The sequence below is a fragment of the Trachypithecus francoisi genome, unplaced genomic scaffold, assembly GCF_009764315.1.
Source record: "Trachypithecus francoisi isolate TF-2019V2 unplaced genomic scaffold, Tfra_2.0 Lachesis_group2, whole genome shotgun sequence".
Taxonomy (NCBI): Eukaryota; Metazoa; Chordata; class Mammalia; order Primates; family Cercopithecidae; genus Trachypithecus; species Trachypithecus francoisi.
In genome coordinates this window covers 98,092,090-98,103,765 of record NW_022681465.1, presented here as the reverse complement: position 1 = coordinate 98,103,765, position 11,676 = coordinate 98,092,090, and the positions used below count along the sequence as shown (strand labels likewise).

Genomic DNA, 11,676 nt, shown 5'->3' with positions numbered 1-11,676 from the left:
GCCTGGGCGACAGAGAGAGATTCTATCTCAAAAAAAAAAAAAGGGTCCTCTGGACATTTTAGAGACAAAACAAGCATGATTTCCACCAATTAATTTTATCTCAGTGCCCACATGATAAGATCCATGATGCAGGCCACATGGCAAACCTAGTTACATTGCCTGGTGGTGGCCAAGGGGGCTATGTCTGGATCGTCAACGCCATTTGATTGCACCAACCAGCCTCCTCCAATACACACTTGGCTTCCATGGTCCAGTGAGACTCAAGAAGAACAATTATTTTCCTTCCACTCACTGCCTAGACTTGTCTCTAAGCCCTTTTACTGCTACAGAGATGACCTAGCACATAGGATCTCGTAAAACTCTGCAGGGTACAACATCAAAATGTTAGCTTTTCCTCTAAAAGACAAAGCAAGAGTGGAAAATGGAAACTACAAACAATAAGGCTTTCCACTAAATAGGCAGGCTGTTCTTCTCTATTAAGCAGTGAAGATGTGCTTCTTCATAACTCCTTTGAATGGATCAATGCCATCCTGCAGAGTAATGGAGTGGTGTTGACTGGTCTCCAAAACAGTGTTCAGAATTGGATGGCTTGCTGAATGTTTGAACAAAAATCAACTTAAAAATAGAGCAAAATGCAATCAAATAATTCCCAAGTGAGTAAGCAGGTGTAAATCTTCCATAAATTTCCCTGATGGCAGAAGAATAAATAAATAAATAAAAACAACTTTTACCCACACTCCCACCTGTGGAGTATTTACCTGGTATTTGCATGCCAGGAGCCATGCTAAACAATGTACAGGATCCCCTAAGCCATTTTCTCAACACCACTCTGTGGTGGGTACTGTTCTCTTTTTTATGCAGATGGGAAAACTGAAGCTCAGACATGTTAATTAACTTGCACAAGGCCACACAGCTAGAAACATGGGCAGGCCAGTTTGAGCCTGTAGGCTTAATCATTAGTCTATACTGTCTTCCAATCTTGCGGCCTAATGGGATATCTCCCTTAAGGAAGAAACAGAAAACCCAGTGAGAGGAGGAAGATCCAATTGCCTCTGAAAATATTGGTGGGGGGCATGTTGCTTTTGTGCAAAGGTAACAACCGCCACATAGACCAGTGGGTGTGGCGTGTTTCAGGATATGTGAAGGAGGCCCAGATGGCTCATGTATTGCTTTGGTAAAGGGGGAAGCAGTCACTCCCATCATTGGAAGGAAAAACAAAGGTATGCCTCAGCTCCAGATCAGCTCATCACAGCTGCCAGCTGCAGACACTTCATTTGATCATGACCCGAGTATTAGTGCTGACTGCTATGACGTGTGAAAGGGCCCCAGGTCATCAGCCCAGAATGCCAGCACAAGGAGACTTTCTGCTTCTCCATCCTACTGCCTATGAGACTCATTCTTCATTGCCAGAATGACAGATTGCTTTGTGTCACACTGGGGGAAAACACGCACACATACACACACACACACACACACACACACACACACACACAGGTGATGCTTCAAAGAAGCTCAGCTTCACATGAATAGCATGAGGTAATGTAAATTAAAGAACTCGGCTTACATATGTAATTTCAAATGGGAAAAGAGAGTTGGTTTTTATTATTAAACCAAAAGATGATTTAAAATATGTTAGAGAGTTGGCAACTTCACCATAGAATCATTTTTTGTATATGCTAACCCTCAGAACTGTAAGTTAGAGATCATTCACTGGAAAAAAAAATCAATTCCATTCATGTATAAAATGCAGAAAACACCCAAGCCCATAGAAGTTCAAGAGAAATAGAAGGACAGTGGAAGGGCGAGTGAAAATACAGTTGCAAAGAAAAGTCAGCTCAGTGTTTAAAACTGGCCTCAAAGCAGATAGAATATAGCATAATAACCGCAAATCGACATAAATGTCATAAGACAAAAAACAGCTAAGGAAACTGGAACTATGAACTGATTTATGAATGGTCATAATAAAAAATAATAATTTATTGAAGATCTACTATGTGCCAGACAAGCTAGATATTATTTCCATTTTACAGGTGGGGAAACAAATGTAAAGAGATTGAATAACTTACATCACGTGCCACAGATGATAAATGACAGAGCCTGAATTCAAACCAGGGAGCAGTTGAATCCAAAACCCATAATTGTTTTAGACTATGTAGGAAATGGCTACATTTTTTAAGACTACAAATTGGGAAATGGCACCCAATTTGAGGGATGTCCAGAAGGACCCGGAGCAAACACTCTCAGTGACCTGTCTAAGATCTGTTCTCCCTTTCCTCCTTCCTGTCCAAACCTCAATTCTGTTAGATATTTAGTCATCTAATTTTCATTCCCAAAGGGAATCCTGATTGACCTAAGATGATTCTTAATTAGTATTCTCTAATTATTGGTCTAAGGGTGAGTCCATGACCTTAGATGACCCAGTTATACTGAAGGGAGGAGCATACATTCTATGACCGGGAGAAACACTTCACTCTTCCCTGGATAGGACAAGGAAGCCTGTTGCCCTTTGACCACTGGCAGCCACAGCGTGATGGTGAAAAGAACCTCCTAAAGACAAAGGCAACCGCACAAGGATGGCATTGTGATAGGAAAAAAACAAAACAAACATGTTTGTGGAAAAAATTGTTGAGCTGCTGACTTAACCAATTTTGGAAGCTGTCATACTTCTGAATTTCTTATGTAAAATAAAGAATGTCATTATATTTAACTAATTTGAGGCAGAGTTCCTGTCACTGGCATACGAAAGCATCCTAATTAATACTGGCTTCATGCCCACATTATCTTCTTGAATTGCCCATCAATTCCCATGTTTTCCTTTGAATATTTGTGTTTCCTAATAGGTGATGATGAGTAAATAACTATATAACTTTGGAGAGGGAACTATTTTTCTTACCATTGCACCAAAAAAAAAAAAGACTTATAAAGAAAAATGTTAACACATTTAACCACATACAAAGCTGAAATGATCCTTTTGTGGTTGGTAAGCATGATAACTGGGTTTTCACACTCGTGAAATGTGCCTCCTTCAAGGTTTGTTACCATGTAGGCATATTACCCAACTGATGTGGAAAAAAAAAAAAAAACCTTAAAATTTTTGCGTATAAAAATTTGATAAAATGTAAAAGGAAATAAAAAACTACAGAACATTTTTTTCCATATACAATACAAAAAGTTAATATTCTGTTTACCTAAAAAGCTCTACAAATAGACGAATTCTCCAAAAGGAAAATGTATAAAGGAGGTGAACAAGCAAAGGACACTAAACAGATTTTTAAATGTTCTATCTTACTAGTAACCAAAGGAATACAGATTAAAATATGAGACCACGTTCATTTACCAAATTTGCATGTTTCTTCTTTAATAAGAATGTGCTGGCTACTGTCTGGGGGCCTCAGCACTCCTCAGGCTCCATCAGGCTAGCCTCAGCCTGTTACCTTGGCAGCAGAAGAAAGTACACAAGGCCTCTTCAGGCGCGACCTTAGAACTGGCACACTGTCACTTCCAATGCATCTTATCAGCCAAAACAAGTCAAAGATCAGCAAAGATTGGAGGGAACTAACACTGCCTCTTTATGGGAGGATTTTCAAATTATATTGCAAAGGTTGTGGTTACAGGGAAAGGTGGAGAATTAGGGCCAATTTTCAATCAATTGCAAAGTATGTACTAATTATTTCAATAACATTTTTATCAGAGATTTATGTATATCCAGCTATATATCATCTAGATATAGCTATATACACATATATATGTGATGTACATGGATATACAGACAGATAGGCCATCTGTTGAAATCTATTCCAAATTAAACGAGCACTACCCAAAAGAGAATAAACAAAAGGCAAATAAGTCTATGAAAAGATGCTCAATAGCACTAGTTGCCATGAAAATGTGAATTACAACCAAATGAGACACTACTACCTTCCCACCGGAATGGCTAAAACTAAAAAAAAAAAAAAAAAAGACAATGCCACATATTGGCAATGAGATATGTAGTTACCAGGACTCATACACTGCTGGTGGGAATGTAACTTGGTAGAACCACTCTGGAACTTGTCCATCTCTACCCAATTGAATATATGTTCACTCTTTGACCTAGCAATCCTGCTCCTACATGTATCAGAGGACACGTTTAAGAATATTCACAGGAGTATTCATTATAGCCCAAATCCTTGTTTTATTTTATTTTATTTTATTTTATTTTATTTTATTTTATTTTATATTTTTTGAGACAGAGTCTCGCTCTGTCACCCAGGCTGGAGTGCAGTGGCATGATCTCGGCTCACTGCAACCTTCGCCTCCCAGGTCCAAGCGATTCTCCTGCCTTAGCAGGGATTACAGGCATCCGCCTCCACGTTCAACTGATTTTTGTATTTTTAGTAGAGACGGGGTTTTCCCACCTTGGCCTGTCTGGTCTTGAACTTCTGGCCTCAAGTGAACTGCCCACCTCATCCTCCCAAATTGCTGGGATTACAGGTGTGAGCCACTGTGGCCCAAATCAATTTAAATGTTCATCAACAATAGCATGGATAAATATAGATGTTCCTCAACTTTCAATGTTATGTCCCAATTAAACCATCATAAGTTGAAAATACTGTAGTAAAAAATGCAGTTAATATACCTAACCTTACTGAACACTGTACCTTAGCCTAGCCCCTAACACAAAACCTATTTTATAATAATGTTGAATAACTTATGTAATTTATGTAATACTGTACTGAAAGCAAAAACCGGAATAGTTGTATGGGTACTCAAAGTATGGTTTCTACTAAACGCACATTGCTTTCATGCTGTCATAAAGGGGGAAAACGATAAGCCAAACCATCTGAGGTCGGGGACTGTCTGTAAATTATGAAGTTTTCCCACAAATTGGAATATTATACAGCAATAAAAAGAGCAAATACAGCTGCTAGCAACAACCTTGATAACTCAGGTTGTAAGTTTGAGTGAAACAGACGTAAGTTTGAGTGAAACAGACGTAAGTTTGAGTGAAAAAAACAAACAAACAAAAAAAATGATCCAAAAAAGCACAGTTGAGCTTGAACAACATGGGCTTGAACTGCACAGGTCCCTTAGACTCAGACTCTCTTCAGCCTCTGGCACCCATCAGACAGCAAGGCCAACCCCTCCTCTTCCTCCTCCTTCTCAGTCTGCTCAATGTGAAGATAAGGATGAAGACCTTTATGATGATACTCTTCCTCCTAATGAATAGTAACTATATTTTCTCTTCTTTACGATTTCTTAATCACAATTTCTTTTCTCTAGATTTTTTTTGTAAGAATACAGTATATAATATATACACAAAAATATGTTTATTTGTTGCTTGTATTATCAGTAAGACTTCGGGCCAATAGTAGGCTATTGGTAAAGTTTTTGCAAAGTCAAAAGTTATAAATGGATTTTCAACTGTGTTGAGGGTCACTGTCCCTAACCTCTGAGCTATTCAAGGTCAACTGTATATATTTATGATTCCAGTGCTATAAAGTTCACACACTGGTAAAACTCATCTGTGGTTATAGGAATCAAAATAGTCGCTTTTGGCAACACGCCAGGCGATCCAGACGTGGCACAAGGAAGGCATCTAGGGTACTGCTAACATACTAGTCTTGATCTGGATTATGGTTTTACTTGGCAAAAATTCAAGCTGTACACTTAAAATTTGAGCTCTGAGCTGTGTATATGTTATACTTAGTAATATCTACAATAGTAATGTTTGTAATATAATAGTAAGAATTAGATTTGTTTTAAAGTATCTCCTATTAAAATGCAAACACCTCTCAGGGAGAGTCCTCCTTTTAACCCATCACAGAGCTCTCCTGAGTGGGGACCGGTTGAGCATGAGCTGGGAGCCAGATAAGAGCCCGCAGGGCTGGCCAGGACTCAGAGACCATCCTCTGTAGGGGTGAGAGGGGACAGACTCTAAAGACACTCGTGGGAAGACAATGAGCACTGCCAGTTGGCAGTGACAGCAGAGGGCCCCAGAGAATATGTATGCAAAGGGCAGGTCCTTGCTGATGGCAAAACTAGGCTCAGTGTTCTTGGATCTAGACAGCTCTGTTTGTTACCCAGCTCCTTCCTGCTCTGCTCCTGTCCTCTAACGAAGCATGAGGCATGGCTTTCATGATTTTGCTGGCCCTTTTAAATTACCCACACACAGCAGAGCAGAGACCATAATGCTAGTTTCTAGTGAGAGTTGTTGCAGAAATGTCATGAGACATGACAGTAAGTTTAAAGGGACCTAGAAGGTACCCAGCTGAAAGGGCTCTTTCTTATAGCTCTCTGTCATGTCCCCTCTCCTTTTTAACTCCATTTTCTCCATCTAATCCCTCATTGTCAACATATTTTGAATTCCTTCATTGATAAAAAAGAGATCCATGTTCCCTAGCCTTGAAGCCACCTAATGGATATTTGGGACAAGCTGCTAGAATACAAGGAAGGAGGATATAAATAAAAAGATAGAACTCATTCAGGAGGACCCTGCATTAAGGCAGACTATTAATACAAATCATTGCATTTCTATAACAGCAGGGAGGGATTTATCATTTCATTTATCCAGACTTTGCTCAAGAATTTTTAAATGTGCCACAGTTTGCCCCACAGGCATCTGAAAGCACATGTGATTTTAACCAGTGTAATGTTTGAGTACGTCTGGCCCCCCATCAAGGTTGATAATAAATGTGATTTACAAAAATGTAGCAAAGTAGGTCACTGTTATCTGCAAACATGGCTCACAATAATCAAAGGAACATAGGAAGAAAATGATGGGAACATAGGAAGAAAATTTCCAAGATGTGAAATTAAATAGTGTGCCTTTTCTGGACAGACAGAATCCACTGCAAAAGCACAACACTGATCTGCTTTTCAGCCACCAGACCTACTCTTCTTGTAGCCACATATGACTAAGCCCTAGGGCAATGGAAATAAAATCAGACACCATTTGGTAAGTAGAATCTTGGGATATTATATTGACCTGTGTGTCCCTCATGGTGTCTCACCCTGTTAAGCCAATCAGTGCCCCAGCTAAATCCTAACCCAAATAGGCAGAGGATTATACAAATAAGCCAAAGTCATAGTCACTTCCCAAGTACCTCTCTGGCAGTCCCACCAATCTACTGATGCAGTATCATGACCACCCACATAACAAAGGAAGGACTATTATCAGGATACCCTGCTACCCTACCTATAACCCTGAGAGATCTTATGTTTCCAGTTGGCAGCATGATCAATGTTCTGAGCACCCACAGCTAACTGCAAATGTTCAGGATTCTAGGTTTTATATATCAGTGAAAGGAAAATATGTATTCTTCTTTTATCCAACTATTGCTTTGTTTATCAAGGGCTATAACTGGGCCCAAATCCTAGACAGAGCAGGCTCATTTAATAAGGGTATTCTAATGCAACAGCTGGACACAAAAAGAAAATGAAAGAAACAAAGGAAAGCCACTGTGCAGATATCTGAGGAATCCAATCCTGATCTCATTTTCATAAAATTATGAAGTCCCAACAGTACACAGCAGTTACAAATTCTGCTTCATGAATCTTCATTCATTCACCCAATCAATGTGCCCTGACCATTAGCTGTGAGCTAGAAACTGCTGGGGGTGGGGAAAGCAGTGATTATTAATAAGATATAACCCCTGGCCTTAAGACACCTTGAGCAGTGGGAATATCTGTGTGTGTACACATGCTCAGAAATAACTGAGTGTGCAAGTGCTATGGCTGGGGATATAAGGCCTCTAACAAGTATAGCAAGCTGACTCAGGCCACCCACAGATCAGGTCCTAATCCCTGGAACCTGTAAATGTTAACTTATAAGGAAAAGGGGTCTTTGCAGATGTGATTAAGTTAAAGATATTGGCATGAGGAGATTATCCTATGGGCCCTAAATCCAATCATAAATGTACTTATATGAGAGAGAAAGAGGGAGATTTGATACAGACACACAGTAGACATGGCCATGAGAAGACAGAGGCAGAGATCAGAGTGATGCAGCCACAAACCAAGGAATGCCAGCAGCCACCAGAAGTTGAAACAATCAAGAAAGGGCTTCTCCTCCAGAACCTTCTGAGGGTGTGCAGCCTGAACTACATTCCGACTTTGGACTCTGGCCTTCAGTCTTGTGACCAAATTCATTCCTGTGTTTTAAGTCATCAAGTTTGTGGTCATTTGTAACAGTGGCCACAGGAAACTGATACACCAAAAGTTGGGAAAGTCTTTCCACGGGGGGGAGAAAAAAAAATGCCTGAGCTGAGTTTTAGAAGGTGTGGAGATGGAAAGTGAGAAGTCAGTGGTTGGTTGTGGCTGGTGTAGAAAATGCAAGAAGGCAACACCTCTCAGCCTTTTAGCTAAGACCAAGTGTAGTATATGTTCCTATCAGTTTAAAATGCAAGAAAGTGAGAGATCAGTCCAGTGATGGGCTACATTATGGGGTTACATTATACATTGTCAATTATTTGTTTTGTTTGACATTTATTCATGGTAAATGAAAGGGAGCTATTGCAAGGTATTCAGCCATTTATAATTTAGATTTACATTTCAGAAAGGTCTCTCTACCTGTACTGTAGAGACCTTTACCACCCCCACTCCCATATCCAGTCTATTGGAAAATCCTATGGACTCTATATTCCAAATATATCCAAATTCCTGCTTCTTTCCCTGCAGCCACTGTTACCATTCTGACCCAAGCCATGGTCATCTCTTTGGATTTTGAAATAGCCTTCCGTTTGGTTCTCTACTTTTCTTCTTGCCTGTCTGCAGCCTACTCTCAACACAGCAGTCAGCATGTCATTTAAATCAGATCAAGTCACTCCTCTCCTTCCCATTTCACTCAGAGCAAGAGTCAAAGCCCTAGAATGCCCCTTCCCGTGCTCCACTGCCTCACACCCCAGTCCTGACCTCCCTCCCTCACCCTGAGGCAGACACAGTGCCTCCTCCCTGCTACTCCCTGAACACACCAACCCAGTCCTGCCTCGGGCTTTTCACACACTGGTTTCTTTGGAATGATTTGTCTCTTTGATATTCCTTACCTCCTTCAAGTCTTTGCCTAAATGTCACTGTCTTGATGAGGTCTACCCTAACACACACTGTATTTTAAAGTGCAATCTCCCTCTTACCCTACTTTTCCTCTTTTCTTCCATAACTTCTAACATGTCTGATATAGTTTGGATGTTTGTCCCCTCCAAATCTCAAGTTGAAATGTAAACCCCAGTGGTGGAGTGGGGCTTGGTGCAGGGGTTTGGGTCATGGGGGCGGATCCTTCATTAATGGCTCGGTGTTGAGTTCTCCCTCTGAGTTCATGCAACATCTGGTTGTTTAAAAGAGTGTGACACCTCCGCCTACACTTGCTCCCACTCTCGCCATGTGGCGCCTGCTTCCCCTTCACCTTCCACCATGATTGGAAGCTTCCTGAGGCCCTCATCGAGAGCAGATGCCAGCACTATGCATTCTGTACAGCCTGCAGAACTGTGAGCCAAAATAAACCACGATTTGTTATAAATTATCCCAAACTTAGGTATTCTTTTATAGCAAGAATGGACAAATACAATATCTAAATTTACTTATTGTGTTTATTATTTAATGTCCATCTCCCCCTCTAAAATGTAAGCTCCATGGAGAAAGGAATCTTTGTTTTGTTCACAGCCAAAACCCAGGTGCTGACACATAGCAAATGCTGAAAAAATATTTGTTGAATAATTAAGTGAACAATGAATGGGAATGGGATGGAGCAGAGGTGACCCTGGAGGCTGAGAAGCCAGATGAGCTCAGAGAACTGCATAGTGTTCCTGACTCTAAAATGATGTAATCGATGGCAAGCCTTTAAATGTTAACTTGAAAGGATGACAAAAAAAAAAAAAAAAGGTGGTTCTGAAAGTAAACTAATTAGCCAACAATGATTTGCTAGACTATATTATGTCAGTGTTCAAATAGATTTCAGTAAACATTCTGAACATTGGGCTTAAAAGTCATTTAACAAATATGGATTAAGCTATTATGATAGTGAAGGACATTCAAACATTGAATCTCAAAAACTTTACAGTTTGATAAGAGAAATAAGGTATCTAGAAGATTGCACATATTTTAGAGGGGTTTTGTAAGTAGGCTGTTATAAGAATATTTGTAACAATGTAGCAACTATAAACAAGCAACGCTGACCAAGCCGTTCTCACATACAGTATTGCTTGAGTATAAATTAAAGCGGCGTTTTTGAAAAGCATTTTGGTAATACATATTAATAGCCTTAAAAATTTTTATTCCACAATCTAAAGAGAAAAAAGTGCACAGGAAAAACTGAGAAAAAATACGCCAATTTGTTAACAATGATTCCTTCTAAAGAATAAATCACCAAATTCCAGTGACTTAACCCAACAGTTTCATGTGACAGTGAAACCCAGTGGTCCTAGTCAGCAGAGGGTGTTCAGACTCCTTCCATCTCCTGGTTCCTCACATCCCCTAGAGCCTAATTATCAATTGCTTCCTTCCAGCAGACAGAAAAACGTCTTGAGGAAAGTACACTAGTAACTTCAAAGTCTTGGCTTGAAAGTGACCTGTTTACACATCATTGGTCATGTGTAGATGCAGTGGGTAAGAGATAGGGGCTGCAAAATCTATCCCCAGACTAATTATGGAAAAAGGAACAAGACGTTTGGTGGACAGTAAAGTGAGCCTTCTCTGCCACAGGGGGATATTCTTCTCCTTTATATGTATTTTTATTTTCTAAATGTTCTGTAATGAACAAGCACTGCTTTAATAATAAAGAAAAAAATCATACATTTATATATACATATATACATACACACACACACACACATATATATGTCTGCAAAAAGAAAAAAGTTAATAATCTTTGATCCAGTAAATTCATTCTTTAAATTTATAATAAATAAATAGATTGTGGGGGATGGCTGGCAAAATGGTCACATAGGAACAGCTTCAGTCCGCAGCTCCCAGCAAGATCAGTGCAGCAGGCGGGTGATTTCTGCATTTCCAGTTGAGGTACCCGGTTCATCTCATTGGGACTAGTTAGACAGTGGGTGCAGCCCATGGAGGGCAAGCTGAAACAGGGTGGGGTATCGCCTCACCCAGGAAGCGCAAGCGGTCAGGGAACTCCCTCCCCTAGCCAAGGGAAGCCCTGAGGGACTGTGACATGAGGGACTGTGCCATGAGGGACTATGCAATCCAGTCCAGATACTATGCTTGGACTGTGCATTCCAGCCCAGATACTATGCTTTTCCCACTGTCTTCACAACCCTCTGACCAGGCAATTCCCTCGGGTGCCTATACCACTAGGGTCCTGGGTTTTAAGCACAAAACTCAGTGGCCATTTGGGCAGACACCAAGCTAGCTGCTGGATTTTTTTTTTTTCATACCCCAGCAGCACCTGGAACACTAGTGAGACAGAGCCGTTCACTCCCCTGGAAAGGGGGTGCTGAAGCCAGGGAACCAAGTGATCTTGCTCAGAGGATCCCACCCTCACACAGCCCAGCAAGCTAAGATCCACTGGCTTGAAATTATTGCTGCCAGCACAGCAGTCTGAAGTCAACCTGGGACACTCGAGTTTGGTGGGGGGAAGGGCATTACCGAGGCTTGAGTAGGCGGTTTTCCCTTCACAGTGTAAGCAAAACCACTGAGAAGTTCAAAGTGGCCAAAGCCCACTGCAGCTCAGCAAAGTTGCTGCAACCA

The 11,676-nt window shown here is 40.6% G+C and overlaps 2 non-coding genes across 2 annotated transcripts; both read left to right on the top strand.

Annotated features, from left to right (window-relative positions):
* Nucleotides 1-2,965: 2,965 nt before the first annotated feature.
* On the top strand, nucleotides 2,966-3,065 carry LOC117066288. The gene has a single exon (XR_004430265.1). It is a non-coding gene; the product is annotated as a small nucleolar RNA U13 (small nucleolar RNA).
* A 5,257-nt stretch (nucleotides 3,066-8,322) lies between these two features.
* Nucleotides 8,323-8,521, top strand: LOC117066313. The gene has a single exon (XR_004430279.1). It is a non-coding gene; the product is annotated as a U2 spliceosomal RNA (small nuclear RNA).
* Nucleotides 8,522-11,676: the final 3,155 nt, after the last annotated feature.